We start from the raw sequence: 5,571 nt of genomic DNA, 5'->3' as shown, positions 1-5,571 counted from the left end.
GATTTAGAAGGTTTTAACAATATTTTTGCGTGGCATGCATATTTGTGGTATGACAAGGTTAAAGATCATAAAGCTTTTAAAAATCATATTGTCAGGAAAGCATTGTATAATGTTTGGATTAAATATAAAGACTTGTTGGAAAATAAAACCCTAAGGTGGTTGTCGGCAATGGAGGCAAAGGCTGTGAAAAGACTCAATATGGAGTCCAAATGGCCAAAATATTGGGAAATTCTGGAACAAGAAGGGGACAAACTGAAATTGCAGAGTTTTGAGAAATGAAAAGATAAAGTGCGAGACTGGCTTCATTATTATCAAATAATGGAGGCTTACAAGTTGGACAGGAAAATTGGCTTCCAGGTGGAAAAATCAAAATTGGAAACAGAATTGTTAGAACCCAAAATTAAGAATTTGTCAAAAATATATAACTTGCTGTTGAAATGGAATACGCAGGATGAAACGGTGAAATCAGTCATGATTAAGTGGGCACAAGACATTGGTCATAACATTGTGTTTGCTGACTGGGAAAAGTTGTGGACCACCGGAATGAAATTTACGGCATGTAATGCCCTAAGAGAGACTATTATGAAAATGATTTATAGGTGGTACATGACCCCAGTCAAGCTTGCAAAAATTTACCATTTGCCTGATAATAAATGTTGGAAATGTAAAGAAAATGAAGGTACTTTCTTTCACCTTTGGTGGACGTGCCCAAAGATTAAGGCATTCTGGGAAATGATATATAATGAACTGAAAAAGGTATTTAAATATACCTTTCTGAAGAAACCAGAGGCCTTTCTCTTGGGTATTGTCGGCCAATTGGTGCCAAAGAAGGATAGAACATTCTTTATGTACGCTACAACAGCAGCAAGAATACTCATCGCAAAGTATTGGAAGACACAAGATCTACCCACCTTGGAAGAATGGCAGATGAAGGTGATAGATTATATGGGACTGGCAGAAATGACTGGCAGAATCCGAGACCAGGGGAGAGAGACAGCGGAAGAAGATTGGAAGAAATTTAAGGACTATCTTAAGAAACATTGTAAAATTAATGTATGTTAGAAGGACGTTGGTTTAGAAAGTACGTGGTTTCCAGCGGTAATGGGATAAGTAAAATGAAAAGAAAGGTTAAAAATTAAATGAAAAACAAGGGAAAGGATTTGCTGAATTAATAAATTAGAAATTGGAATACAGAGAGGGGAGGTATGAGGAAGTTGGGGAAGTAAGTTATAAGGAAAAAAGGGATTGAAATTATACTTGTTTTTTATTTTTGTCTGTCTGTATTATTGTTTTGTTTTGTTTTTATATAATTTTTGAAACTTTAATAAAAATCTTTTTTTTTAAAAAAGACAGACAATCGAAAGAGAGCTCTCTTCCTCACTGTCTGTGATTCAGAAGTTTTTGAGACGGCTTGGGCCCTCGTCGCACCACTTGCTGTGCAATCTGTGCTTTGGGATACATTGAATGAGAAACTCAAGGGGCACTACGAACCTAAAATCTCAAGTGAGGGCAATCTAGTAGAGGAAAAAGTTAGCATATTTTTTTGAATTTGATTTGTGGTATTCAAGAGTTCAGGGGACGCGGGTGGCGCTGTGGGTAAAACCTCAGTGCCTAGGACTTGCTGATCATATGGTTGGCGGTTCGAATCCCCGCGGCGGGGTGAGCACCCATCTTTCGGTCCCAGCTCCTGTCCACCTAGCAGTTCGAAAGGACCCCTAAGTGCAAGTAGATAAATAGGTACCGCTTTATAGCGGGAAGGTAAACGGCGTTTCCGTGTGCTGCGCTGGTGTTGGCTCGCCAGAGCAGCTTCGTCACGCTCGCCACGTGACCCGGAAGTGTCTCCGGACAGCGCTGGCTCCCGGCCTCTTAAGTGAGATGAGCGCACAATCCTAGAGTCGGACACGACTGGCCCGCACGGGCAGGGGTACCTTTACCTTTACCTTTATTCAAGTGTTCAGCCCTAACGAGGTCGATCTCTGTAAGTCCAATACCAAGTAAGTCAGATAAATGTTGTTTGGAACACTGGGTACCTTTCCAGCTAGGAGTTTGATCTGGCCTTCCACAAATTGTCATGCAGATCTTTTTTGGTTGGAAGATTAAATAAGAAGAATTTGTTTTAAGCGCCTCTGCGTGTTCTGTGTTGGGCTTAGGGGTCTGCTCTTGTCGCCAATTCCCTTTGGTACTATGGTGTTCTGTTGATGCCTGCTTGTTATTAACTGATAAACTGTGGACCTCTTTGGATAATTGGGTTATTTGAGAGGCAATACCTCTAATTTGTTGGAAAATATGCTCAACCGTTCTTGTAATTAGAGTTAATTGGGTGCTCTCCCTACTTGTTATTCCTTCCTCTCTGAGCAGCACAGGATCAACTTGCTCCATTGCTGGGTCCAGTTCCACGCTCTCACCTTGAATACTCTCCCCACACTCACAATCATCTTCAAGAAAACTGTTGGTTTTTTGGAACTATAAAAGCAGATTTGTTTAAAAAAGTCCTCTATTTTAGATTGTTTGGAAGCCGGTGAGAGAGCTACATCCTCTGGGTCCCTGTGGCGTTTACTAGCAGGCATAGCCTCACTGTGGGGAGTAAACAAGGAGAGGTCTCCCCAACCAAAAAAGAGAGAAAAAAATAGAAAGTGCTCAGTTTGTTCAATTTAAGAGCTTCTCTGTGTGGAGACTGCCAGGAGTTTCAGGAACAAAGTATAGAAGGGAGTTGGCGGTTAATAGCTAGCAGCTGCCGGCCTGCTCAGGATGCTTCACAGAGCTTGCCCAAGATGTTTCTCATAGCATAGAGAAGAAGGTGCTGTTAGAAGAAGAAGAAGAAGAGTTTGGATTTGATATCCCGCCTTTCACTCCCTTTCAGGAGTCTCAAAGCGGCTAACAACCTCCTTTCCCTTCCTCCCCCACAACAAACACTCTGTGAGGTGAGTGGGGCTGAGAGACTTCACAGAAGTGTGACTGGCCCAAGGTCACCCAGCAGCTGCATGTGGAGGAGCGGAGACACGAACCCGGTTCCCCAGATTATGTGACTGCCGCTCTTAACCACTACACCACACTGGCTCTCAGTAGGAATCTCAGTAGGTTGGTAAGTTTAAAAGTAGAGAAGGAAAAAAGGAAAAATTACTTCCCTGGGTGGCAGTCAATGCTAATTACAGTCCTGTTATCTGTGGAGCTCCGAAGCCTGCTTGCTAAGCCGTCGCCATCTTGGATCTTGGATCAAATGGATTACCCCTTAAAAACTGGGTACATCATGCTGCCCAACTGATGGGCAAATATGACCTCTCAGTGACTGAGATTAAAGAACTCCCCTTATATTCACAGAAAAATATTTTTAAACGAACTATAAGGGCAGTGGCAACTAAAAACGATCTAAACTCTATGTGCACATCTACATGCGCCCCATTGTATTTTAAACTTAGAGAGGTCAATGAACACATATCTTATTTTAATGAATTGACTTTTGCACAGCTTCGAAAAGCTTTTACAGAGCTACGACTAAATACAATAAGCTCTGCTTATAGAGATGGGAGACACAGAGGCATACCAAAAAATGAACGTGTTTGCATTAGGGGATGTTCTGAAGTAGAGGACCTTATGCATTATATCTTGCACTGTCCGTTATATAATGATGCAAGAAAAAGATTTTTGGTACCTATAATGACAGGGTCCCCTGGCCAGAACCCCCTTGACATTATTTTATATCTCCTTGCAGACACAGATAAGTATGTGACCTGGCGGGTAGCACTTTTTGCAACTGCTGCTAGGAAAATTAGAGCAAATTATATAGCCGAGGTAGCCATTAACTGTAAAGGAGATGAATTTATTTGATCCTATCTATCTACCTCAGGCTATGCTCTATCTTTGTCACCAAACTCTGAGTATAAATTGCACACTGTATTAATTGATATTGTTTTTAACATTAGTGACCATGTGATGATTTTAGCTTATGAATTTTAGTGTTTAATGTTTTTATTTGTACATTGGGCTACTTTTATAGCTTTGTTTAGAGTACGTAATGTTTTAATAATATAAATGTTTTAAGTCTTTTTTTATCAATTCAGTATATTTTCTTTTAATTGTCAAATAATTCTGTGTACATTGCGGCAGCCTTTGGCTATTGTGCAATAAAACTGACTGAGACTGAGACTGAGATAAACAAGGCTCTTCAACAGCATGCATACCCCGTCACTGTCATCCAACACTTGCTGCACTCACTGGGAGAAGGCAAAGTTTTTGCAAAATTCTACCTTGCGCAAGCATACCAACAGCTGCCGGTGGATGACACCACTGCCGAGGCACACACAACCGTCACCCACCGTGGAGTCTTCCGCTGTCGCAGGCTGCAGTTTGGAGTCAGAGTAGCACCGGGAATTTTCCAGAGCTTGATGGAGCAACTCCTACAGGGTCTGCCAGGCGTTGTGCCCTATTTTGACGATGTGCTCATCTCAGCAGAAACAACACAACAGCTATTGGATTGGCTTCGGGTTGTCCTGACCAGGTTCCAAGAAGCAGGTCTCAAGGGGAAGAGAGAAAAATGACAGATCGCGGTACCACAGGTTGAGTTCCTGGGATACCTGGTTGACAGCTCTGGCATCCACCCCACAACAAAGAACAAGAAAGATCTTCAGGCTTTCTTAGGTCTACTTAGGTCTACTGAACTTCTACAACATGTTCCTGCCACACAAAGCGACCGTCGCTGAGCCTCTCCATCGGCTTCTGGACAAAAAGGCATCATGGACGTGGGGCCACCAGGAGGTCACCGCATTTGCAGCCGTAAAGACATTATTAGTGTCAGATTCCGTCCTTGTCCAGTACAAAGAGGAATGTCCTCTCGTCCTAGTCCACGACGCTTCGCCTTTCGGTGTTGGGGCCGTCCTCAGCCATAGTTTCCCTGACGGTCGGGAGGCCCCCATTGCGTACTTTTCAAGAACATTGTCATCAGCAGAGAGGAATTATAGCCAGCTTGACAAGGAGGCACTGGCGCTCATGGCAGGTGTCAAACGAACAGGTAGCTGAGTACTTATTTGTACAATGCATCACTCTGAAGGAATGGGTTTCCCAAAACCCCAAAACTGACTGTGCAAGAAGTTTTAAACTGCACCAAAATCCCTATTTTTTTCTGAGCTAAAATGCATAAACTTGAGCTGTTGAGCAAATCCATAACAAGAACAAAGCTCTCTCCCTTATCAGTCCGTGGCGGTCCTTGCCAAGTTCCAGTACAGCAGGGATGATGCATGTGTGCCTTATCTTATGTGCTGACCACAAAATATGCGCAGGCCATGTCCGGGGGAAACGCAAAGACGTGTTCCCGGAGATGATGACCTCTTCCCAAGAAAAGAGTAGGAAGAGGAAGATCCTTTTATGGTCAGAAGTACAGGAAGGAAGATCCTTTTATGGCTGAGAGTACCAGAGCAGGAACATATGTGATGTCAACCTCCGTACATAGGCTGACGTGGTTGGGCTCCTAGGGGAGGAGGGAGAGGGTGCCTGGAGGATATATATACTGCATGAAACTTGTCATTTCTTTGGACTTGCTGTGGACTTGATCATGGAAGTGCCTTCTGCTATCCGGAG

Source organism: Podarcis gaigeae, assembly GCF_964106915.1.
Source record: "Podarcis gaigeae genome assembly, chromosome: W".
In the NCBI taxonomy this organism is placed as follows: domain Eukaryota; kingdom Metazoa; phylum Chordata; class Lepidosauria; order Squamata; family Lacertidae; genus Podarcis; species Podarcis gaigeae.
The sequence above is the reverse complement of the archived record's forward strand: the minus strand, read 5'-3'. Positions refer to the sequence as shown.